Below are 27,570 nucleotides of genomic sequence, written 5' to 3' on the forward strand. Positions count from 1 at the left end.
GAGCCTCCATCATGTCTCTCGTGATCCCTGAGAGTTCCAGCACATTTTGCAAGTAGTCGGTATTGATGAGCAGTGGAAAATAGACTTTGCCATCACTGCAGTTAAGGATGTGGGGTAAGATATGTGCATGTGGTGTTGAGGAAAGCAGAGACATCCACCTTACCAAGAGGGCAAAAGACTCTTTGAGGATGAGGTGGAATGTGTGATCAGTATTATGCAGAATTCACACCAGTATAAGATCTCAGACTGGTTCTGGAACAGACAAAAGGATGTGAAGGATGGAAAATACAGCTAGGTCCTGACCAATAGTCTGGACAAAAAACTTCATGAAGACTTAGAATGAAGAAGATTTGAGCCCACAGAGGGCTGCATCATTTCTAGAGACTTCGTGTCCCAGGACAGCATGCTAAGACCACCTAGCTAAGCATGCTAAGGCTGTTTGTGGCTTTACTGTGGGTGTGTCCAAGAAGAAATATATCTACAGGCCTTGTCTGTTAATCTGTTAATAGGTTATGCACCGATGGCTTCCTTATTAAAAAAAAAAAAGGAAAGTGAAGAAATCCCACATAATGGAAGAAAATACTTACAAATCTGTGTGTGGTAACGGACTTGTGTCAAGAATACATAAAGAACTCTGGGGCTCCTGGGTGGCTCAGTCCATTAAGCATCCACCTCTTGATTTTGGCTCAGGTCATGATCTCATGGTTCATGGGATTGAACCCTGTGTCCAGCTGGTGCTGACTGCACAGGGTCTGCTTGGGATTCTCTCTGTCTCTGTCCCTGTCCTGCTTGTGCGTGCCTGTGCATGCGTGTGCTCTCTCAAATAACATTAAAATTAAAAATATATATATAAAGAACTCTCACAACTCATGATAAGACAATCCAATTTGGGGCGCCTGGGTGGCTCAGCTGGTTAAGCGTCCTACTTCGGCTCAGGTCATGATCTCACAGTTTGTGAGTTCAAGTCTCGCATCGGGCTCTGTGCTGACAGCTCAGAGCCTGGAGCCTGCTCTGGATTCTGTGTCTCCCTCACTCTCTGCTCTTCCCCTGCTTATGCTCAGTTTCTCTCTCCTTCAAAACAAACAAATAAAAACATTAAAAGACAATCCAATGAAAAATGAACAAAGTCTTTGAATATATATTTCTCAAAGAATATGTACAAGTGACCATAAACACACAAAAAGGTATTAGTCATCAGGGCAGTAAGGTCAAAACCACAGTGAGATACCACTTCACACCTACTAGGATGCCTTAACAGTAAAAATGATAATAAGAAGTGTTGGTGAGGATGTGGAGAAATTGGGAGTCCCCTCATACATTGCTGGTGAGAATGAGAAGTGGCTCAGCCATTGAGGAAAACAGTTTGGCATTTCTTTAGAATGCTAAACATGGAGCTTGCATATGGTACAGTAATTCTACTCCGATTATATATGTAGAGAGAAATGAGAAACTTTGTCTACACAAACACACGAATGTTCATGGCTGCATGGACATTTAGTTGATACAACCTGTAAGTATATCAATTAACGCTTGAGTGAATCAACAAAATGTGGTATATTCATACAGTGGAATATTACTCAGCCATTCAGAAGGAAGAAGTATTAACACATGATATGATATAAACCTTGAAAATATTCTGAGTGAAAGAAGCTAGTCACAAGAGATCACATATTGTTTGATTCCGTTTATGTGAAATATTCAGGATAGGCAAATCCACAGATGCAGAAAGTGGATTAGTATTAGCCAGGGACTTGGGGTGAATGAGTGGGGAATGACTGTTAATGGGTATGGGGCTTCTTTTGTGGGTGATTGAAATATTAAATTGTGGTAATGGTTACAAAACTCTGAATAAATAAAAAACCACTGAGCTTCACAGTTTAGTAGGATAAATTTGGAGAGCCTGGGTGGCTTAGTTGGTTAAGTGTCTGACTCTTGGTTTTGACTCAGGTCATGATCTCATGGTTTAGTGAGGTCAGGCTCTCTGCTGGCAGTGCAGAGCCTGCTCGGGAGTCTCTCCCTCCCTCTCTCTCTCTCTGCCCCTCCCCTACTTGCACTGTCTCTTTCTCTCTGAAAATAAATAAACTTTAAGAAAATAGGATGAATTTTATGATATGTGAAATAGATCTTACTAGATGTATAAAGAAAATCAACTAGAAAATGAAAAGAATGTCTAATCTTTTAAAATGCCATTAAAGATATTCTCCTAAAAAAAAAAAAATCTTCTCCTACAGTCTTTATTTGCCCCTCTCTCATTTTTGTTTTCCCTAGTACATGATAAATGAGCAGGATTATACCTGTCATCTAAGATGATCCTGTCATCTAAAGCTGTCTTATGGAGTGACAAAGGAAACCCAAAAGTAATAGTTTAAAAATAGAGTATATATGTATCAATAATTTCAAGCATATGGAAAAGTAGATTGACTCTAATAATAATGTCTATTTATTTTTGAGAGAGAGAGAGAGAGAGAGAGAGAGAGCGCACATGAGCAGGGGAGGGACAGAGAGAGAGGGAGTCACAGAATTCGAAGGAGGCTCCAGGCTCTGAAGTGTCAGCACAGAGCCCGACGTGGGGCTTGAACTCATGAGCTATGAGATCATGACCTGAACCAAAATCGGACGCTTAACTGACTGAGCCACCCAGGTGCCCCAGATTGACTCTAATAATAAACCCTTACATTCTCTCATTAGTTTGATTTAGATTATTAATACTTTGTAATAGCTAGATATATTTTGGGAAATAGTTGAGATTTGTAGAAGCTGTCTTTACATTATCTAAAATAAAATGTTCACTAAGCATTTATGTAGAGTGCATCTGAAATAAATAGGAATCAGAGTTTCTGTGAATTAAATGTTGCATGGACATGTTAGGGTGTGTGTCTGAACTTTGAAATAAACAGGTCTGTAAGTGACAGCATTTTTAATGGTAGTATATTGACCCTCATGTGCTTGTAAGATTACTGTGCCAAGTTGTAGAACAGAGGACACTGTCAACTTCATAAGACTTTCCCTGTGACCTGTCCTCTGAGACTAGCAGCTTAGTTTCCTGATATTTTGTTAGTGCAATTTGATATTAAGGAGTACATATATTAAAAAAAGCTAAGCACTTGGGTTGGCATAGTACCTTTTATTTTGGAGTTAACTGGTTACACATCTGGGTATGTTCTCTCAAGAATTTGCATGTTTGTAATATGATTTTGGAATTCAGGCACCTTCGTAGGGCATTTGGCCTTGTGTGTAGTTTCTTATCATTAGGAAAATTGTATTACAGCAGATTGCACAATTTCCTGAGAAAGTGCTAAAAAACACTGCCACAATTCCTTTTGTTCTGTATGTAATGTTTTTGTACTGAGTGCTGTCTTGGATCCTCATGGTTTTAGCTTATGTAGATACAGAAGTTTTGAAAGTTGTTCCACTGTCAAATAATGCTCTTGTTAAATTCAAGAGCTTCCCAATCTCCACAAAGATTTATGAAAACCATTTATAAAAATTGTTCAGGAAATTGGCCATAAATTCCAAATATATTAAAAAAATAAAATTTCCATCAGGTATATTTGGGAGAACCACGTAAATTGTAGAGTAGTTGTATGGGGACAGTGTTCCTTTCATAAGTATAGAGTCTGTCCCTTTGTCCCTGGGAAACGGGATGCCACTGGTAAGGGGGCCGCCCCCTTGACACCCATCAAGCAATGCTTGCTCCTTGGGAACCTGGTGCTAACCCATTCAAAGATGACCTGCTTCTGGGTTGGGATTTCGTCGGTAGCAGAGCAGCTCCCTTGCTGCAATGTGTTGAAAGTCAGCTCTCCACACAGGGTTTGTTTAAAAAAAAAAAAAAAGTATAGAGTCTGTTGGGTTCAGATTATTGTAGCTAACATATTGTGCTTACTATGTGTCTGACACTGTTCTTAGTCCTTTTTGCATATTAACTCATTTAGTCCTAACTACCTTATGAGGTAGGTACCGTTGTTATTACCATTTTACATATGAGGAAACTGAGGTACAGTGAGGTAATCAAGTAACTTGTTCAAGATCACATATTACCCTGGACTGTGATTTAGCACTCTAGCTCTAGAGTCTATATTCTTTTTTATTTTTATTTTTTACATTTATTTATTATTGAGAGACAGAGAGAGAGAGCATGAGCACGGGAGGGGCAGAGAGAGAGGGAGACACAGAATCCGAAGCAGGTTCCATGCTCCGAGCTGTCAGCACAGAGCCTGACATGGGGCTCAAACTCACTGTGAGATCATGACCTGAGCCGAAGTCAGACGCCCAACCGACTGAGCCACCCAGGCGCCCCTAGAGTCTATATTCTTAAACATTGTACTAGTTGGTCTTTGATTTGAATGATCATTAAGCAAATAGGATCAATTATAACTATCTTTTGCTATTAAATGTTAGAGTTATTGCAAGATAGTAATATAGGCAATTCCTTGAATGTCTTGTTAAAAACTAGTTTTTACTGTGAGGTTTAAGGTTATGTTGGCACAGTATTCTGGAATTCAAGTTTCTAAATTTTTTTTTTTTTCAACGTTTATTTTTGGGACAGAGAGAGACAGAGCATGAACGGGGGAGGGGCAGAGAGAGAGGGAGACACAGAATCGGAAACAGGCTCCAGGCTCTGAGCCATCAGCCCAGAGCCCGACGCGGGGCTCGAACTCACGGACCGCGAGATCGTGACCTGGCTGAAGTTGGGCGCTTAACCGACTGTGCCACCCAGGCGCCCCTGGAATTCAAGTTTCTATAATGATAGAGCAAAGGGATGACTGTTTGATACTAAGTTTATTCTTGAATTTTATCATCTAGTAACTTTTTATCAGTCAGAAGTTAAAATTAACTACAATGTAAGTGGTTTAATTCTTTAAGTATTTGAGGTTACAAAACGGTTATTAAACTAATAATGTAGTACCTAAAATAAATGTTTCTTGAATGAAGCATGGGGATTAACCCAGACAAGGAAGAAAAGTATTAAATGAAATGAGGCTATAAATAAAAACGATTTTTAAGATAGTAAAGGAATGATTCTAATTTCATATATATCTCTGAAATAAAAATAATTACAAAATAAGACCACTGCTTTTTTTTTGTTTTTTTTTTTTGAGGTTGTCTTCATTTATTATTGGTGAGGAAAATCCTCATGAGTTAATATGTTCCCCAGAGGTGTGTGCTGAGGGAGGGGGCCCTACAGCACTCCAGAGATAGCTTTTAGCAGTAGTGCTTTGACCAGGAGCTGCTGGACACATTCCCTGGGGAATAGGCAGTTGTCTCCATTGGCTTCTCCTCTCCCATGGCCAACTCAGTGGGGTGAGTGGTCATCAGTCTTTGAGGGGGCAAGTTGGGAGAGAACAGACAGTAGTCGAGTGTGAGAGGACATGAGGACAAGACTGGTGATGGCCACATACAGGGATGGGCCCACCATCCCCACCCCTGGGGTCCAAGGGAGGGGTCAGACTGTATAGTGTGTTAACCAGGGGAAAATGACTGCTTGTATCTTCCCTTCTTAATGTTGATGAGGAATCAGTGTTTATAGTGCAAATTAAAAATTGTTAACTAAAGACACAGCATATTAATACTGTAAATCATTTACTGATTCAGGATTTTAGCCCGAGGCTAGGTTTGCAAAATGGATGTATACAATTCTAATTTCCTGAAATAAGTTTTTTTGTTATTAAAAAATAGATTCTAGAAATACTTCATTGGAGTATTCTTCATTTGAATTTCTGGTGGCACGAAAATGTAGGTATTTACTTAATAAATATTAATCTTTGAGCTTATTATTCTTAAAATAAAGAGAGTTGAAATAGTTGAATGTCTAGAGGCATTTTACACTGCTACATTTTTTTATTAATTTTTTTTAACGTTTATTTTTGAGAGAAAGAAAAGAGTGTGAGTGGGGGAGGGATAGAGAGGGGGACAGAGAATACCAGCCAGCTCTGCGTTGTCAGCGCAAAGCCAGATGTGAGGCTTGAACTCTCAAACTGTGAGACCATGACCTGAGCTGAAGTCACACACTCAACCAACTGAGCCACCCAGTTGACTCCCCCCTGCCTTTTTTTTTTTAAGTTTATTTTATTTTGAGAGAGAGGGAGAGAGAGAGCAAGAGTGAATCTCAAGCAGGCTCCGTGCATCAGCAGTGCAGAGCCCAATGCAGGGCCCTTTATAAACAGGGCAGCAGGTGTATAGACATGATTACTTATACTTTGGAGTACATATTTATTTCTTATTGAGGTTGGAAGAGCTGGAATGAATTCACGTGTTTACATAGTTAAAATTTTTTAAGTGTGCTTGTTTTCCTACCATTGTAGTAGTTTGATTGATTTTACAGAGGGAGTTGTGAAATTTGTATTGATTTGCCTGAAAAAAATTTTCTTTAATTTTATTTATTTTGAGAGAAGAGAGAGAGAGAATGTATGCAAGTGCAAGTAGGGAAGGGGCAAAGAGAGAGAGAGGGAGAGAGAGAATCGCAAGCAGGCTCCACACTGTCAGCATGGAGCCCGATGCAGGGCTTGGTCTCACAAACTGTGAGATCATGACCTGAGCTGAAATCAAGAGTCGGTCGCTTAACTGACTGAGCCACGCAGGTGCCTCTAAATTTTTTTTTTTAATTTTGTTTCTTGTGTAGTGTTTTATTACTTTTTGTAAATAGTGGCTTAAGATGAAGCAGTATTTTAACATTGGCTTTTGTAATCCTGAATCCTCAGTCATGACACTAAAAACATATATAATTCTGGTTAGCAGTACTGCAAGAACGTAAAAAATATTTTATTAAACTTACACTTATACAAAGTTTGTATGTAAGACATGTATTTAGTATTAAAGATCAGAGATTCTTTGTTTTATGTTCTCACCCCAGGATATTTGTGAACTTCAGTCTATTTAAATAACAATTTATAAAATAAATTGTATACATCTACCATGAATTAACTTACTTCTGATTTCTGAGTGTGACAGTAGTGAAGGTGGTAGTTTTATTTCGCAGAGTGTGGAAGATCATTTCATTGCTTAATTTTCTGTCCATTTTATCCTTTATTGCTCAGGGTACCAGGAGTTTGTTGCCAGGTTGGATGTTCTCAGCAGAGAGTCTTAAAAAATACTCCACATGTGAGAATATATCTATAGATAGATTTTCTGTCTAGCTACAAATCCAGATATGAACTTTAAAAAGCATGTAAGCAAGTTGTGTTCAACCAGTGTTACACTTCAAAGGCTGACTTCAATTTAGAGCAAGTTGTGTATCGTGGCCTTGTAGCATATATAGTGATCACAAGCATAGGATGTGAACCTTATTGTCCTGTCTATAAAGTGAGACTACTACCATTTCCTACTTCACAGTAAGGCTGTTGTAAGGATTAAATGAATTAATACATAGATGCTATTTAAAACAGTTCCAGGAATGTAGTAAACGCTAAATAAATGTTTGGTGTGTTTTTTGCTGTTGCCGTTATTACTACCATCTTTCTTACTCCTCAGGGTAGTGGGAGATCATTAAGTGTTGGATACAGATTGATATCATTGATTTTGATGCCCTGCACAAAGTTGTAGATTAAGCAGTTTATGTGACCTTAGAGCAGAAAGTATTCTGCCAATGAAGTTATCTCTTAGCTCCAACTTTATCTTGTTTTTTCTGCTTTGTGAACCTGGGGCCTGGGACTCGCAAGCCACATTTCTGCATGGCCTGCCGCTCCCTGTGGTTGGCAGATTGGGGGCAGTAAAGGGCTGGAAGGGCAGGCAGGCAGGGACTGGTCTTTCTTCTTTGCTTCCTGCGGCCTTCCTCTCTGCTGTTTTTGTGAGTGACACCCTAACAACACTTCTTCATCCTGGCAGCAGCAGGACCTGCCTGTAGCTGTGACTGCATGCTGTTTGTAGTTTTTCCAACACTTGAGGACTGGTTTCATCAAGCTTTCTTCAGAGGCCGCTTGCACCAGCAGCTAGCTAATGCTCCTCTTTAGAGGTCTGGGTGCCTGGCCCATGGTTTCTCTCCTTGGAATTCAGAGACACCTGCCCCAGCTGAGCAGCGCCTTCTCCTCAGAAGTCTGACTTTAAGTGCCCTGGACCCCTCTTCTAAGCTTTTGTTAGCAGAGCCCCGGGCATGGTACCTGCTTTCTGCAGTTGCTACTTCTGTGATTCCTTAGAGTTCTCTTTTTGCCCCTTCAGCCATTTACCTAGAAACTTCCTACTCGTTAACAAATCTTATGTTAAGTTCTGTCTTTTTAAATAACAGGTATGATTCCTGTCTTCTGACTGATCCTGGCTGATACAGATAGAGGTGATAAGGACTAGTAGCCAACATGGGTTTGCTTAAGAACTTGTCATTACCTTTTTTTTTTTTAAGGGTTCTAAGATGACATAGTATATCTTGATTTTCCTAAATAATTTTATAAAGTATCCCATGATAATCTTATGAACATGACTCTTGTAGATTTAAAGATAATAAACTTGTTGAATTAGGGAATCATAGAGGTGATAAAAACCTGCAGGAAGTCTGTACCAAAACACAGGACTCTATTTTTTAAATCTAGTCTCATACAATAATACTGTTTCTTAGGTGAAGGCATGAGAGTTTCACAAATTTTAGATAGGTGTATACTACACTGAAAGAATTAGAATTCAAAGGGGTAGTGATATACTAGAACAGTATAATGAAACCATGAAGGTATATATTCTGTAATCTTGAGGGCAGGGACCATGTCTGCTTTTCTTTTTTTATGTCCAGTCCTTAGTAAATGCCTGGCAAGAGTATGTGCTCCATAAGTGAATATGTTGATAAACCAAGGTAAAACTAATCAATTATAAGTGAGTTTTTCCATTTAGGTTCAAAAACACATGAGATGTACCTGGGTGTTTCAGTTGGTTAAACATCTGACTCTTTAAACAATTAAAAAAAAATTTTATTTTTTAGAGAAAGAGCAGAGCATGCACACATGAGCAGGGGTGGGGCACAGGGGAGGACAGAAGATCCAAAGTGGGCTCCGTGCTGACAGCAGAGAGCCCGATGTGGGGCTCAAACTCATGAACCATGAGATCATGACCTGAGCTGAAGTTGGACACGCAACCGACTGAGCCACCCAGGCACCCCACATCTGACTCTTGATTTCAGTTCATGAGATCAAGCCCTGAGTTGGGCTCAGAGCTGACAGCGTGGAGCCTGCTTGGGATTCTCTCTCTCCCTCTCTCTCTCTGCTCTTTCCTTGCTCACACTCTGTCTCAAATAAACATTGAAAAAAATTAAAAAAACAAACCCATGAAAAAAACCTTACTTATCAGCATATACGGGAAGAAGTTTTGGGTTGTCTATAAGCTCCACATGAACTATCTTCAATCACTAAGTTAATGAATGCAGTCTTAGTATTCATTAATGAAAATATTGTTACAGTCTTAGTATCATCATTTCCTGTTCCTCACCTAAAGATTTACTGGTCCACTGGGGATGATTGAAGTGACAAATTTGTGATAACTTGTTTTCTTGAGAAAACACTCCACAGTGAGGGAAGGGAAAGGAAATACTAGGGAGACTTTTTTTTTTTTGTAAAGCCACTGGGCAGTCATTCCTGTATAGTTCCTGACCATGCTTTTAGCAGCCTCTCAGTTCTGGGAAGGCATAAGCTGGCTTAGGTGTACATAGTCCTTAATTAAGGATTTACTAGATTGCTACTTTTCAGCCCTTACAAATTACTGAGGGCACTTGGGCTTTTTTTTTTTTTTTTAATTTATATCCAAATTAGTTAGCATATAGTGCAACAGTGATTTCAGGAGTAGATTCCTTAGTGCCCCTTACGCATTTAGCCCCCCCCCCCACACCCCCTCCAGTAACCCTCTGTTCTCCATATTTATGAGTCTCTTCTGTTTTGTCCCCCTCCCTGTTTTTATATTATTTTTGTTTCCCTTCCCTTATGTTCATCTGTTTTGTCTCTTAAAGCCCACATATGAGTGAAGCCATATGATATTTGTCTTTCTCTGACTAATTTCGCTTAGCGTAATACCCTCCAGTTCCATCCATGTAGTTGCAAAGAGGGCACTTGGGCTTTTAAATGGGAAAGTGGTGGGAGAGCTATACCTTATCAAATAGAAATGAACAGGCGCCCTAACTTATCCAACCAGCCCTTTTATAATGTACTCATTCCTCTTCTTCTCCTCTCCCTTGCTCTTTCTCCCAAGTGAAAAGGAAATGTTGCAGGGACAGACGTTCAGCACACAACTGTCTTAAACCACACGTGCTATAAGAAGCATACAAAAGATGTGAGAGTTGGGTATACTGTCTGAAGGCAGAACACTTAATATGTTGTTTAGGGCAGAAAACTCAGACCAGTGTGTGGAAATTAATCAGGAGGCAGATTTAGGCTAATGAAAGTGTAACTGAACCAACATGGGTATCCTCCTTGGTGGGTCATAGAAACTATACCAGGTGAGTTGTTGCACAAAGTTTATTTGCAGCAAATAAGGAGATTACGGGAAATAGCTTCCAGAGCTGTGACTCCCAGAATGAGAGAGAAGGAGAGAGAAGGGGTTGGCAGGGGGGAGAGAGAATGGGTACCTTTTGTTTAGGATTAGGATGAATATTTAGAAGGGAAGCCTTGTCATCCTATGTAGAGGTGGGAATAAGGTCACACATGTGCCTTAAGGAAACATGCCTATACTTACATTGTATGTTATGTAAATGAGGCTTGTGCTCCTCTTTGGATGGGGATTTTAGTATAATGAGCTAAGGGTAATTGCCATTCATTCCAGGGGTCACTTGATGGCCCATCTCTGCAGGCGAACGTCAGGAGTTTAGTTCAAGCGGTCGAGGTCTGGAGGTCTGGGTGGTCTGAGCCGGTGGGAGGTCTTGTCAGGACAGTTGCTGTCACCTGAGGGGTGGTTTTGGGTTTCCTTCCCCTGAGTTAAGAGGTAAGCTGGAAAGAAGGAAAGAAGAGCTCAGGAAAAAACCGTAAGACCAAGGTTAGTGAGTACAAGCAGGTGGGCAGTAAAGATCAGGTCTTGGGATCTGGCTGGTGACAAAAGGAAAAAACCTTTCTAGACAGCAAACGATAGTAGGTTGTATTTTCTGATGAGGGCTTGGGACAGGGTGTACCCCGAGGGCATATTTATACAGTAGGGATCAAATGGGCGAATGGTAAAGATGCAGTCAATTTCCTTTTTGCAGTATTGTGATGTTTAACCTGGTGTCTGATCTGATTGAAGGACCATCCTATTGGCTGACAGCATTTTCTGAGGAAATATTTGTCTATTTCAGTTCTGGAACAAATGATAATCTCAAAGTTGTGCAATTAAATCATGGCTTAGAAGATTTTGATTTGAAAAATTTCTAAGCAGACATCCACATAAACCATAGAACAAAATCTCAAGTGTTTCTATAAACTTTCAGTTCTGTGTAACATAACTCCCTTTTGAATTCTCCAGGTCGGATTACTACGAAATATTCCCTTAAGTAACTAACTAAATAAACCAAGATTACTGAGGTTTTTTTTACATTTTAAATGACGTCTGGTAAAAACAATTGAGTAGTTGATACCAATGGTGAGATTTTGCAGTGGTGGGGGTTCGAAGCTGACGGCCAATAAAGAATTCTTGAAGACGTCTTTGGTTCAAAAAGGTGATTTTATTAAAGCACAGGGACAGGACCTGTGGGCAGGAAGAGCTGCACTAGGGGTGTGAAGAGTGACTGATTATATACGATGGATTTGGGAAAGTAGAGGCAAAAGGGAGGCCTCCAGGAGGACTTCCATATGCTAAAGAGGACTCCTGAGTTACTGAGGGCTTGCTATTGTCAAGCTATTTTTTATCTAATGAGGGATTAACATTAGGACAGTAGGGGGTTCCTGGAGAAATGTTATACTCCGTATTTATCTCAAGTATTTGTCAATGGCTGCAGGTTATAAAAAATTTAATTTTACCTGCCATTTCCTCCTTGCCTTTGTTCCCCACATCACTATGGAGGGAGGGTGATATTAAGGGCTTCTAAGAAACTGAGTCTATAGGTTTCTGGAAATGAAGCTATTGATAAGATTGCCTTTTTCTTGCAATTTACTAAGGTATTGGTAAACTGATGGAGACTCATGTTCTGTATGACTGTGATCTCTATCCGTTAACCATTTGTTTCCTTTCCTTTGTTCTTGGGCTGCCAGGAGTGCCTGAGGAATATCACACATATCCCGCCTGGGGGTGGGGGGTGGGGGTTGTTAGCTTGTGCTTTGCCCTCAGCTTGCCTTATGTTCCTCATCATCAAGCTATTTCTGGTGACAGTTAGCAGAATTGATTAGGCATCATAGCCTTTTATTCTCCGTAGCCAGGAAACTCCCAGCAGTTCACTGTTTTGTGGACTCCAAGTGAAAGACGACTTAACTTCCGTTTTGACCTCAAACTTTCTAATTGATTAAGTTACTTGCAGCTGCATCTCTTAACTCAGGCAAAAGACCCTGAGCAAAGTATCCACTGGGGGAGGGGGGATGAAAACTATCCTCAAGCAATAAGGACTGCTCTCAACCAGCAAGAACCCCTCCTGATGGACACCCTTATAGTGGCTGGACCCTTACTGCCCACCTGCACACATCACTGACTTTTGTCCCACATTTTCCTTATATAAACCTGCAAGTATTTTTGGCACTTTGGAGACAGTCTTTGAGACTCTAGTCCCCCGTCTTCCCGGTGTTGGCCTCGCTGGAATAAATTCCTCATTTGGTTCACCACTGTTGTCTCTCCGGCTTTGGATTTTGGCAGCTGCGAGAGGCGAAACCTGGTCTGCGTGGGACACCTGGAGTCAGGTGTACTTTCATCCCAGCACCCCGGCTACACAAGGGAGGTCCATGGTTCAGTTCACAGGTACACCAAGAATTACCTGTAGACTGAGTAAACAAAATAACTTGTTTCCATGCATGCTTCTTTCTCCCCAAATTTGTATAGATACTGTTTGATTCATAAAATATACATTTATTTAAAGACAGTACTGAATTCAGAGTAGCCTTTGCTGTTTGTATTTCTCAATTAGCTGTCTTAAAATGTACAGCTAAGAAATCAGAAAAAGGTTTTGATGTCTGAAAGGAGTCAAGAGAGGAGAAAGTATTGGCAATGATTGATCCAGATCAGATGGTGGCAAACTTTTAAAAAGGGCCTGACAGCAGATACTTTAGGTTTTATGGGCTGTAGTCTTTGTTGTGATACTAAAGTCTGCCATTGTAACACAAAAGCAGACTTAAACAATGTATAAATAAATGGACGTGGCTACGTTCCAATAAAACTTTATTTCCAAGAACAGGCAGTTGAAGTTTTCTGAGCCCTGATCTAGATTTTGTTAAAGTGACTTCAAATTCTCAAAATTAACTTTAAAACAATGGAAGTGGGGGGCGCCTGGGTAGCTCAGTTGGTTAAGTGGCCAACTTCAGCTCAGGTCATGATCTTGCGGTTCATGAGCTCAAGCCCCACGTGGGGCTCTGTGCTGACAGCTTGGAGCCTGGATCCTGCTTCGGATTCTGTGTCTCCCTCTCTCTCTGCCGCACACCCTCTCACACTCTGGAGATCTCTCAAAATAAATAAACGTTAAAAAAAAAAAAGATGGAAGTGGACGAGGGGTTAGACTCTAATCATTTTTTATACCTTACACAACACTTGTTGATGAGGTGGACAAAGTCAAAAGAAAAAGAAAAATTCAATTTCCTTATAATTTGCAGCCCATTGACAAATACCTGAAATGGGCAGAGTAGGACATTCCTCAAGGAATTCACAACTGCCTTAATGTTAATGCTTTGCTAGAGGCAGAAAACAACGTTAGCTTGACAATAGCCAGACCTCCAGGATCCTACAAGTATTCTTTAACAGATGAAAATTCCTTTAGAAACTTCCTTTATGTCCTACCCCTCCCCCCATTAGAAGTATGTAATCCATCTCTCCTCACAGAGGAGCTTCTCCTGCCCATGGGTCCTGTCCCCATGCTTTAATAAAAATACCTTTTTGCACCAAATATGTCTTAAGAATTCTTTCTTGGCTGTTTACCCCTGGCCTACATCACATCAGGGTGATCAGGGACCTTTCCTGCCAACCATGACCCTTACATTGGATTAAAATATCCCTTTGTAAGTCTATTGGTAAGTGTCAAGTTTAGAATCCTGTATTTCTATCCTTTGACCTTCGTTTTATTCTCCTCTCATTGATGTTGAATACACAGAGATTTATATTTTCATCAATTATGCATTCCTAGGTTCTGGATTGAGTCTGTTCATTTGCAGCATTCTTTCCTTCTAATTATCTCATGGTGGGCTTTTTTTGGTCATATTTATTTCAATAAAAGGTAGTTCCTTTTCCTTGATTCTAGTGCACTTCACTTTGGGACTTTCTGGTAAAATAGTGAAAGACTTGAAATGGATTTGGAAAAAGATTACTAGGTGCCTTCGGTTGAGTAGGTTGCCTGGAATGTGTGTACCCTTCTGGATTATCTGATTCTATGAAGTTTTCACCTTTCATGGTCTTTGAACTACTTTATACTTCTGTTCATTGTCCAAACTGATAGCAATGCAAATTATTCTTGTCCATAGATATGCAAATGATTATTTCCAGGTGGAGGGGGAATTGATTTCACTTTCTTCCTCTGGAAAGGCCAGTTTGCATCTATTTGCAGAGAAATTTATTTCAGCATTTTTGATTGCCTATACATGTGGGGTACTTTGAACATTTTACTGGGTTACTCATTAGTTAATGAGTTAAGTAAAGTCTTTGAAGTGTGTTCATTTCATATTTGTATGAGAGTCATAGTTTTACTTTTACAAAAATGGATATTATAACAGGAACAAAGGTTGTTTATTGGTTTTTATTCACTAGTTCACCTGTCATAAAATGCATTTCAAAAAAGAAGAACACGAAAGTACTAGTAAGCTCAGAGATAAACAATACCTTCAGGAATTTTTATTATTTGTCATAATTGCTGAAAAATGGTGTGAAAATTGCTGAAAGTTTAAGGGCAGGATATAATGTAAATTATGCTTATATGTTAGTTTAAGTTGCATGTATTTGTAACTTGGTTGAATTTGACATTTTAATAACTTTGACATGTGTGTTTTGAGTATCTGTTGTTTGGATGGGCTGGAGTGGGCAGATGCCAACCCCCCCAGGCATGGGATGGCCTTGCTATTTTCCACATTAGTCTTAAAAGAAGGGGGTTGGCTGTTTACCTAATAAAATGATATCAACTTCTTTATAATCGTCTCAAGTTAATAGAACAGTATAGAAACACAAAGTTATGAATATCAGATTTATGTTTGTTAAAAAACAAAATTCATCTGAGTAGATGTGAAGATCTAATGGCTTTATTCAGTGATTCTTGAATCAAGCAGATTCTGACTAGCAAGTAGAAAGGAGCTGTGGGGAGACACAGAATGGAGGGCTTTTATAGGGAAAAGGGGTCAGAAAAAGGAAGTTTCTAACAAAGAGTGGATTGTTTCAGGCAAGGTCACCTTCCTTTGGGGGAAGGGTTGGGGTGGAGGGCTGTCATGCAAATTATCTCACTAGTGCTGATCAGGTAATTCCAGACTGAGTTGTTACAGGTTACATCCCTGAGAGAGGTTGAAACTACAATTAGGTTAGATATTAGGTCTTGATTTGCTATCATGGGGCAAGTGAACTCCATTTTGGGCCTGTTGTTCCTTTTTTGAGGGGGGAGGATGCAGGCAGGGAAGGGACAGAGAGGGAGGGAATCCCAAGCAGCCTCCTTGCTGCCAGTGCCAGCTCAGAGCCCGATGCCGAGCTGGAACTCATGAACTGCAAGATGATGACCTTGAGCTGAAATCCAGAGTCGACACTTAACCAGCTGAGCCACCCAGGCACTCCTAATCATCCCTTTTGATCAGACTCTCACATTAACTGAGAGACAGATAAAAATTTAAATCATTAATGTCACTCCCATCTATTGCTCTGAAGTTTTTGAAGTTTTTGTGGATCCTTTGTGTGGTGTTCATGACATTTGTTGCTTAATCTCTTATATTCACAGGGCACAACTTCAGGTTCACATTTTTTTAAAGTTGGTCATTCTCTTTGTTCCTTTTCTGATGTTCCAGTCTTAGGAAGATCATTTGCTTGGTGGTAAGTGTGAGCAAATGCGTTTAAAGCCTTTGAGAGAATACAGCATTCTAGGGAGACTGCTATGACTATGATAAGCAGGATAATTCCCAACATCTGGAGTTCACTTACCGTGGTCCCTAAGACCCAAACAAATCAAAGTCAGGTAGGTCAAAGAAAGACCTCATTGGAGGGGTCACTTGAAAAAATTTTTTTTTTTTTAATATTTATTTTTGATAGAGAATGAGAGAGTGTGATCAGGAAAGGGGCAGAGAGAGAGAGAGGGAGACACAGATTCCAAAGCAGGCTACAGGTTCCCAGCTGTTAGCACAGGGCCTGATGAGGGGCTCGAACTCACGGACCTCAAGATCATGACCTGAGCCAAAGTTGGATGCTTAACCAACTGAGCCACCCAGGCACCCTGAAGGAGTCACCTTTTTAAGCCCAGTGGCTTGCTCAGTAATCTTATGTACCTGAGTTTCAGCTTCCCCATGAGTGTTAATCCAGATGCAGCAGGTGGTGTTGGCCAGGGAAGTAGGGCCCTGCCAAAGGAAGCAAATCTAGAATCATGAGTGCCTCCTGGTAATTCCCATTTCAGTCCGTGGTTCAGTACTGGAAAGGTGACAGCCGTGGAAGCCAGTGAAATTTTAAGGGTTTGTAGACCACACATGCTTTTTTATTCTGGTTATCCTTGCCTATGTTCCTTTCTTTGTATAGAGCTTGTACATAAAGTTCCCCAAGTTTGGGGTGGTTAACCAGAGACAGGAAAAAGACCAGAGTGGGGTGGGGGGGGAGTGTCTCTAGCATCATGGATAGATCAGAGCTCTTGATGAAAAATCCAGCAGTTGAAAGTTTGTTACCCTTAACAATGGTCTGGGATACATGAATGATGGCATTATGTTTCCAGGCCAGTGCTGAGTAAAGGAAAGAAAGAGGATTTCATGTTTAGTTAAAGTATGTAGTCTTTTTTTTTTTTTTTTTAAATGTTTTTATTTTTGAAGGAGAGAGAGACAGAGCATGAGCGGGGGAGGAGCAGAGTGAGAGGGAGACATAGAATTTGAAGCAGGCTCCAGGCTCTAAGCTGTCAGCACAGAGCCTGATGTGGGGCTTGAACTCATGAACTGTGAGATCATGACCTGAGCTGAAGTCAGACACTTAACTGACTGAGCCACCCCGGCGCCCGAGAGAGTGTGTAGTCTTGATGTGGCATTGGGAGCAGTTTATCTTGAGGTCAGCTCCTGCTCTTTTTAATTTGATTTTGAGGTATCCAGCTGGTGTATAGGACCAGATGTCAGGTGGAAACTTACTCAGCTGTGAGGTATATACCCAAGACTCAAGGATATATCCCAGAGACCCGAGTCTCTGAGGTTTGGCTGCCGACTGGTTAGTGAGGAAACCCTGGTATAGTCCTTTCCAGGGAGATTTGTGGGTAGTCTTTGTTCTTAAGGAGACTAAATTAGAAGGTGGGAGAAAATTGGAAATGTTAATTTGGAGAGTTGTAGACAGATATTTGAGGAAACTTAGAATTCAGGATCTAATCCAGTCACATGTATATAACGAAACCCAAAGGCAATTGACAGGATTAGAGGCTAATATAGGCAAAGGTACACAAACATAATTTTTCTCTCTACAGTTACCCCCATTTTTTTCTTCTACAAAAGATAATTATAGTAAAACTAATTTTTTTGCATCTAACTTGGCTTGATTACTTACATAAATGTAGCAAGAATAGTGATGGACCATATAAGCTCTTTTTAAGGCTGTTTTGCTGAAACTTTTTTTATCTCGGGTGGGATTCTTAAAAGCCTCTGAGGCTAGGAAGCCAAGCCAAGCCAAGGACTGACCATCAGATTTTACTTGCAGTACTTTTCCAGTCAAACCCTTGGCAACATTTCCAATTGTGTCCTGTTATATGGAGAACATATTCTTTTTTTTTTTCAACGTTTATTTATTTTTGGGACAGAGAGAGACAGAGCATGAACGGGGGAGGGGCAGAGAGAGAGGGAGACACAGAATCGGAAACAGGCTCCAGGCTCTGAGCCATCAGCCCAGAGCCTGACGCGGGGCTCGAACTCACGGACTGCGAGATCGTGACCTGGCTGAAGTCGGACGCTTAACCGACTGCGCCACCCAGGCGCCCCTGGAGAACATATTCTTAATGAACTTATGTAAATAACTGGGGGCACCTGGGTGGCTTAGTTGGTTGAGCGTCTGCCTTCAGCTCAGGTCATGATCTCACAGTTTGTGAGTTCTAGTCCCTTATCAGGCTCTGCTGGCAGCTCAGAGCCTGGAGCCTGCTTTTGATTCTGTGTCTCCCTCTCTCTCTGCCCCTCCCCTGCTCATGCTCTAACTCTTTCTCTCAAAAATAAATAAACATTAGAAAAAAAAAAAAACAGCTAAAGTGCTATGAAGATAATACCTCAGGAGTTTCTGAATTCTGGATGGATCAAATGGGGAGAAAAAGTAAGTCTTTTATCTTTGTTTACAATGGGGTACTTTACCAAATTGTAAGTCATCGGTAGCTTAAGAGAAAAAGTGTATTTAAAGCTGGGGAAAAACCCAAAACATTAAAAAGCCAGCAATGTTTCAGGCGAAAAGTCATACAAATTTATAATATTCCTCCTTAGTTAATTCAGTCCCATATAATTAGTACTTTTTTTGCTTGAATCCAGTTTAGTTTATGATTTTAAAGCTTTCAGAACTCTGTACTTGTCAAAATCCTTTCCATGAATCTTCTCCTTTTTTTTTTTAAGTTTGAGACAGAGAGGAAGAGAGAGAGAGAGAGAATGCACATGAGCAGGGGAGGGGCAGAGAGAGAAGGAGAGAGAGAATCACAAGCAGGCCCCATACTGTCAGTGCGGAGCCCCGATGCCTGGCTTGAACTTACAAACCATGAGGTCATAACCTGAACTGAAATCAAGAGTTGGACACCCAACCGACTGAGCCACCCAGGCATCCCTCCATTAATCTTCTTGACAATGAAACACTTTTGCAAAACATTTGAGTACAACAGTAACTCTGTAAATGACAAAAGATTTTAAATCCCCATTGTTAAAGATCTGATGAGAGAGTTCATTACAGTGGAAACAACAAGGAAATTTGGTTATTTATGTGATACACAACATTTAAAAATAACTGGAATTATGACTGATAACATTATATACCAGAGTATATCAGATTTCTAAGAATTTCATACAATTTCTAGCATACTTATAAGGTATACATATACAAAGATAACAGAAACAAAGCTTAGTATTATTTTTTGATAATGCTTCCAATATAATGTAACATCAAATAGCCCTAATTATTTTAACATTTCCTTTTTTAGAAGGAGAGAGAGAATAAATCTTTTGAGATATTCCAGAGACCCTCTGAAAAATCCCAAAGTTAAAAGAACTCCATTTAGGATTTGGTTTGGGGAAGTTTGTCAAAAATATCAAAGGTTTTAAAATACTTGGTCAGGTAGGTTATTGTGAAACAACAGTTATCCATCTAAGCATAGTGACCATAAAAGACTTGCAGGCAAATACAGAAAGTTACCTCGTTGTAAAGAAACCCAACTAACAAAAACCAAAAAACCATAGCTCTTTTAACAGAGAGGATGTAGGGGCACCTGAGTGGCTCAGTTGATTAAGTGCCTGGCTTTGGCTCAGGTCATGATCCTATGGTTTGTGGGTTCGAGCCCCGCATCGTGCTCTGTGCTGACAGCACAGAGCCTGGAGCCTGATTCAGATTGTGTGTCTCCCTCTCTCTCTCTATTGCTCCCCCACTCGTGCTCTTTGCCTCTCTCTCAAAAATAAACATTTTAAAAAATTTTAAAAAAATAGAGAAGATTCAGCTTTCTTGAGTAATTAAACACCTGATAAAGTCAACACAGGAAATTATTTTGCCAGGACACACAATCTTTGTTTTCTCTGAAGATTACGTTAAGAGGTGAAGAAAAATCGTTCATACTCTCTTAGCAAGAGCAGACCAAGAGTCCAAGAAAACTTTGTCCTTGTAACAGAGAGACAGCCAAATTCTAATTTTGTACCAACTTACTTTTTATATTAAAGCTTATTTGCTTGGGGTGCCCGAGTGGCTCAGTCAGTTGAACATCCAATCTTGATTTCTCCTCAGGTCATGGTCCCAGGGTTGTGGGATTGAAGTGCTGTGTTGGGCTCCACGCCGAGTGTGCATCTTGCTTAAGATTGTTACTCTCTCTCCCTCTGCCTCTCTCCCCCTCTTGTGCTCTGTCTCTGTCTCTCTCTCTCAAAGAAAAAAAATAAAAAATATATTAAAAAGTTCATTTGCTTAATTAAATTTATTCTAATCTTAGCCAGTCATAACCAGCTTAAAATTCTTTTCTGAAGATTCCTTTTCTGCAAAACTTAGTGGCTTTAATTGCATATGTTAAAATTTAAAGCCTTCGGGGCGCCTGGGTGGCGCAGTCGGTTAAGCGTCCGACTTCAGCCAGGTCACGATCTCACGGTCCGTGAGTTCGAGCCCCGCGTCAGGCTCTGGGCTGATGGCTCAGAGCCTGGAGCCTGTTTCCGATTCTGTGTCTCCCTCTCTCTCTGCCCCTCCCCCATTCATGCTCTGTCTCTCTCTGTCCCAAAAAATAAATAAATGTTGAAAAAAAAAATTAAAAAAAAAAATTTAAAGCCTTCAAAAAGCCTGAATTTTTGCTGAAAATAGAGAAGTAAACAGTTATGAACTATTAGCATTTTGTGGGGTGGCAAGCTTATACTTTTTATAATTTCTAGAAAACATGCTTTCTCATAATGACTTTCTCGGTCTGACATAAAACATGTTTTGTTATTGATCTCCATTTATTAATTACCTCCTGTATTTTGTGTTATCTATCCATCTATCTTAAACTTCACAAGTAATTATAGTTAGAATAATAGTATTTATTTATATTTATTTATAACATATTATTATTTTTATTCCTTTCTTACTACATTTCTGTTTTCCTTCAATATTTCTTTTAGTGAAGGCCTATTGTTGATGCATTCCTTTGGTTTTGGTTTGTTTGTACAAATATTTATTTTACCTTTTGAAAAATTGTGATCCATTAGCATACCATAAAATTAACCATTTAAAAGCATACAATTCAGTGTTTTTTTAGTATATTCACAACCATCACCACTAATTCCAGAACATTTCCATCACCTTCAAAAAAAGCCCTCATTGGGTCACCCTTTTTCCCTTACCTCTAGCCCCCTGGCAACCAGTAATTTGCTTTCTGTCTCAATGGGCATGCCTTTCATGGACATTTGATATAAATGGAATCATACAAAGAGTGGCCTTGTGTCTGGCTTCTTTCCCTTAACAGAGTGTTTTAAAGATTCATCCATGTGCTCATGTGTGTCAGTAGTTTATTCCTTTTCATTGTTCCATTGTATGGCTATGCCACATTTTGTTTATTCATTCATCAGTTGATGGACATTTGAGTTGTTGGCTTTTATAAATAATGCTTCTGTAAATATTTGTGTACAAGTTGTGTGGAACACAACAATTCATTTGGGTAAATGCTTTGGAGTGGAATTGCTGGGTCATATGATAACTCCATGTTTAACTTTTTGAGGATGTGACAAACCGTTTTCCAGAGTAACTTTACCATTTAAAATTCTACCAGCACTGTATGATGGCTCCTGTTTCAACTTCATTTTTGAACAATATTTTCTCTGGATATAGACTTTTAGGTTAGCTATTTCATCTTCCCTCATTTCTGTTAAGCTTTGAAGATAATGTGTCTTTTCCTGTCCTCTATCTGTTTTAACATTTCTCTTTGTTTTTGGTTTTTAGGAGTTTGACCATGATTTGTGTAGGTCTAGTTTTTTTGTTATTTTGGGGTTGAATGAAGTTCTTAACAGTTGGTTCAGTATTCTATGCGTTGTGTTTCATCGGTTTTAGAAAATTCTTGGTCATGAGGTATTCAAATATTGCTTCTACTTCCTTCTCTTTCTTCTGAGATTTCACTGTAGGTGTGTTAGACTTCTTAGGCATGTTTCTTATTATGTCTCTTGTGTACCTACTTTCTCCCCCACCCCTTTCTTTTTGTGTGTATTTCATTTTGGGTATTTTCTACGGACTTTTCTTCCAGTTTATTAATCCTGCCATTTGTTATGTCACATCTTGTAAACCCATCCACAAAGTTGCTAATTTGAGGTATCATATAGTTTAGTTTTGGGATGTACATTGAATTCTTTATTATAAGGTCAGTTCTCCAGTGAGATTTTGTCTTAACCTATTTTGTTTTTGAAATATACAACTAATATGTGTTATCCATATGGGACTTTGGTGTAAATTCAAAAAAGGTCCTACTCTCTAGGCATAAGAATAACTTGGTGAGTGGAGAATAACTTTGTAAGACTTAAAAAGTGGTAGCCCCCTTCCTGTAGGCCATGCAGCTCTGGGCCAGGGGACAAAGGCTAGTTTTGTATCTCCCTTTTGTCTTCTCATCCAGACATACTTAGAAAGTGAACAGATTCTACAACTATATACATATATGTGCCCTGATATATAATAGTAAGCTATGCTCTGTTTTCAGTGTTTTTTTTTTCATATTTTGAAAAAAGCTACTATATGCATATAGTAAAATATCAGATAGTAAAAAATGGAAATGTTGGGTACCTTCCTAATCCTTTCCAGTCCTGAAATAATTTTCTATTGAGGCAGTTACTCTACTGTTTTATGTATTGTTTCTGGCATAATTAATCCATATATATTTAAGCATGTAACTGTGTGTATGTTTATGTATTATTTCCTCCTCCCACCCCTTTTTTCATGGGATATAACATTCTATATTGCTGTTCTGCAACTTGATTCTTTTCTGTTTTTCCATATCAGTATGTAAAACCTGCCTCATTCTTTTGGCTGGATTTGTAGTGTCAATTATTGATCTGATTATTTTGATGTAATGAAAACTGTTTTTCTGTTGTCTAACATTTAGGTTATTTCTAACCTCATGCTAATACAAATGATGCTGTTATGAATATCTTGCATATGTGACTTTGCTTACATAGGTAAATGTGCCTTCAGGATAAATTACCAGAAGTGGAAAAAATTTCTAGAATTCAAAGGATACGTACCTTTTGTAACTATTCCTTAGTTCTATAATGAAATCATATCATTTACCACTTCCATCAACAATGTATGAATGTAACTTTTTCTTTATTCCCCTTACTATGAAAATGTACTGATAATTTTTTTCCATTAGTATGAGAGAAGAAAAATAATATCTCAAGGTTTAATTTTCTTTTAAAATAACTGAAGTCATGGGGTGCCTGGCTGGCCCTGTTGGTAGAGCACGTGACTCTTGATCTCAGGTTCGAGAGTTTAAGCTCCATGTTGGACCTGGAGCTTACTTTAAAAGAAAAAACAAAAAAACTGAAGTCACACATTAAAAAAAATGTGCTTAAAAGCTATGTGGATCTGCTTTCTTATCTGCCTGTGCATATTCTTTGTCCATTGGATTTTTCATTTGTAGATTTTTATATAGTAAGAAAATTAGCTTTTTATTATATGTTGCAAAGAGTTTTAAAATTGATTTGTTACTCATATTTTCACTTTTTTTAAATTTATTTTTTCTTACTTAGATATTTAAAGCTTTTATGTTGTCAGATTTATGTCTTTTATGTCTTTAGGTTGTGTTATAATTAGAAAGGCCTTCCTTAGCTTATATGATAAAAAATTCTTCTATATTTCATTTTAATGATTTAATAGTTTATTTTAAACATTTAATTGTTTGATTCATGTATCATTTTTTGATATAAAGGATGATAAGTATTTTTCTGTATCATTTGAATGCTCAAAATTTATAACTGGTCTGGAACTATTACAGTTTAGTAATTGTACGTGGCTGAGTATTCTGAGCCTATTTCATTTATGTTATTGCCACTATCATTTCAAGATGAGTTTGTCAGAGGATCATTGAAAAATATCGACCATGTTAATATTTGTTGACATCCTTAAACTGTAAATACTGGAAATATATGAGAAAAGAAAGAATATTATAATCAGTTAATCTAACTAAATTAGTGATTCACAAGTTTATTTTATTTTAGTTTATTTTTTTGAGAGAGAAAGAGCACAAGTGAGTGAGGGGCAGAGAGACAGAATCCCAGAAGGGATAAAGAGAGAGAGAGAGAGAGAGAAATAAGTGGGGTTCACCCAAAGTGGGATCATGTTTTTACCTGAAGTGGGGCTTGAGCTCACCTGACGAGAGACTTGAACTCACGAACTGTGAGATCATGACCTGAGCCAAAGTCAGATGCTTAACGACTGAGCCACCTAGGAGCCCTGAAAGTTGATTTTATTTTTTAAAATCTCCATGGTCCTATCCACTCTGTTTCTGAATTTAATATGGCCAGTTGTTCCAACTACTGTATATGTAATCTGAAATACATGCAGGGGCCTTTTTTCCCCCCCTCTCTGTCATGCCAAGTTTATTAATAGCAGAGAAGATAAAGAGGAACTAGGTAGATTATATTCCTTTTTTTAACCGTACACAAAATGCTATTTATTAGCCTCCTAAGGATAACACCATAACTAGCTTATTAGAAACAGGCATAGTTTGACAGTTGAGAAGCTTCTGTGGACACTTAATAGAGTGCCTTTTTCTTTTAAATTTATGGACACGTTGTGGTGGTGATTTAGTATTTATTTATAATCTAGTATTTATAATCTGTCTGCACTAGCACTTTTCCATGGTGTTTTACTTTGCTCTCAGAGGCTTTATTTAGTAGTTTATACCAGAGGGTTTTTGTTTGTTTGTTTTTTTAAGTAGGCTCTACACCCAACATGGGGCTTGAACTCATGACTGAGATCAAGGGTCACATACTCTACCAACTGGGCCAGCTAGGCGCTCTAGTTTATAACAGAGTTTTAGCAACTTCCTGTCTGGGAACATACTCTACCAAAAAGATCCTTCGATCTCATATGTATGGTATCTCCTGTCTCAGATTCACAGTGTGTAAAATAAAAGCTCTGAGGTCTTCCACTAAAGCAGAAACTCGTTTTCCTTGTTCCTCCAAGTATCCTGAGGACCTAGGGTTCTTAGGGGTGCATAATTTGGGAAATGTTACTTGATATTACTGTATATGGAGGTAGTGGAATGCAGAACTTTTCTTAATTTGATTCTTATTTGTGTTGGCATTGAACCAAATTATTACTCTGAGAAGTAGGGAGGGGATGCTCTAATAGTAGGATCATGTCTTTTTCACTTTTAAGCTACATTTGAAGCTAACCATTTTACTGTTAAAGGCGGTTATTTATATTTTTATGTCATACCCTTGAGTTTTCAAATATAGAATTGGTTTTCATAACTTATGGCTAGTACTGCCCTTATTTTGGACTCCTGATGACTATATTTTCCAAAATGAAATCAGTTTTATACATTGTCAGTATCTCAATACATTGGTTTGATGATGTGGATAAAAAAATTAAGACTCTTTAAAGGAAAATCCTTGTTTGGTAAATGTTACATAGTCCGTTAATTTTCAAACAGTGTGTTTCATGATCATAATTTAAAACAGCAACAACAGACTAACCAGAATACAATCTTGGTTTGTCACTTCCAGTATGAGGAAGTTGAGAGATACAACTTGAACACTGATATTGGACATTTCTAGAGTATATTTTATTATTATTATTTTTTTAATTTTATTTTATTTTGAGAGAAAGAATGCACAGAGAGAGAGGGAGAGAGAGAATCTCAAGCAGGCTCTGCATTGCCAGCACAGAGCCCAATGCAGGGCTCGAATTCTCGAACTGTGAGATCAGGACCTGAGCTGGAAACCAAGAGTCGGACACACAACTAACTGAGCCACCCAGGCGCCCCAAGAATATTTTTAATGTTTCAAATTGTCATGGAAATCTAGTTCATGATATTCCTGTAAACAGGAAAAATAGTAATTGTCTGTGTGAAGATTAGCTCTGCTTTTTTCCTCCTTTCTGTGGAATTTGTCCTTTGTCCTCTGTGAAGAGTCTGGTACTTTTTAAGTATTGGTTGTGTTACATCTCAGATCTGTCCTCTTTTTTTTTTTTTTTTTTTTTAAGATTTATTTATTTAAGTAATCTCTATACCCAACATGGAACTCAAACTCATAACCCTGAGATTACGAGTCACATGCTCTACCACTTGAGCCAGCCAGGCACCCCTGTGTTCTTTTGAATGGAGGGACTTAGTCTTAAAGAAAGCCATGAGGAAGAAAATTATACTTTACACTTTTTGTTTTAATTGTACTCAGGGCAAGTCTGCTTAGAATTGCAAACTGTCTCTCTGGATACTGATGTCTTAAGTTTCTTCTCTTGGCACTCTGATGCAGTTCCTAATTTTCCTATTTTAAAAATAAGTAACGTTTGACTCATTCACTCCCTTTGGTTTTAAGGTCAGTGTTATTAAGTCATAGGAAACTTAATGATTTGGAAGAAATCAACATAAACGGGTCTTAAATTGCCAAGATACAGTTTACGACAGGTATTTTGTTTTTCTTTTTGGTGATTTCCAAAAACTGGTGTTTGTCTTTGAAATTCCATGGTAGAAGCCCAATTACCAAATTTGTCAGTCTAAAAGATTCATTGATACATTAAAATTTCTGTTTTTAAATTTTTTAAATTTTTTAATTTTAGAACTCACATATACTTACTGTATAACATTTGGATAAGAAAGGTAACTCTGGGGTGCCTGGGTGGCTCAGTTGGTTGAGTGCCTGACTTCGGCTCAGGTCATGATCTCGCGGTCTATGAGTTCAAGCCCCGTGTCGGGCTCTGTGCTGACAGCTCAGAGCCTGGAGCCTCTTTCAGATTCTGTGTCTCCTTCTCTGTCTGCCCCCACCCCTCCTCTCTCTCTCTCTCTCAAAAATAAACAAACATTAAAAAAAATAAAAAAAAATAAAGATAACCCATAATTTTATATCCAGAGATAACTTAGCATAGTTATTATTTTGATCATTTATTTCATTTTCTGAGTGCAACTATCTTAATATAGTTTAGATCATGTTTTCTGTATTGACTTGTATTTGTATTTTTCCCCTTAATATAAATAACTTTAGGCACGTGTGTATGTAATTTCTACACCCAACATGTGGCTTTAACTCAGGTCCCAAGATCAAGAGTCTCATGCTCTACTGAGTGAGCCAGCCAGGCACCCTCACTTAGTAGAACTGTAAATTGCCAGGAAAAAGTCTAAGTATTCTTTTGCATTCACTCATTCATTCATTCATTCATTCATTCATTTATTCAGTCATTCTGTCAATCCAAAAAATATAAATATAAATATGCATGTTTTTTAAAGTTTGTTTTGAGAGAGAGAGGCAGAGGGAGAGGGAGAGAGAGAATCCCAAGCAAGTTCCTCCGTGAGTGCAGAGCCTGATGTAGGACTCGATTTCACGAACCACAAGAACACAACGTGAGCAGAGATCAAGATTAGGATGCTTAACCAACGGAGCCACTCAAGTACCCCTAAATATGTATGTTTATAACTGTATGTATATATATAAAACAGATACATATGTATATATGCATATATATATATATATATATATATAT

At 38.7% G+C, this 27,570-nt stretch overlaps 1 protein-coding gene and 1 pseudogene across 3 annotated transcripts in view; both read left to right on the forward strand.

Annotated features, from left to right (window-relative positions):
• The window catches only part of TTC28 (tetratricopeptide repeat domain 28), a 640,216-nt gene that overhangs the window by 11,164 nt on the left and 601,482 nt on the right, over window positions 1–27,570 (forward strand). The gene's annotated exons all lie outside the window — the stretch shown is intronic.
• On the forward strand, window positions 12–4,504 carry LOC112870293 (small ribosomal subunit protein uS13 pseudogene; annotated as a pseudogene).

The sequence above is a fragment of the Puma concolor genome, chromosome D3 (genome assembly GCF_028749965.1).
Source record: "Puma concolor isolate L17-30 chromosome D3, mPumCon1.1.hap2, whole genome shotgun sequence".
Classification (NCBI taxonomy): Eukaryota; Metazoa; Chordata; class Mammalia; order Carnivora; family Felidae; genus Puma; species Puma concolor.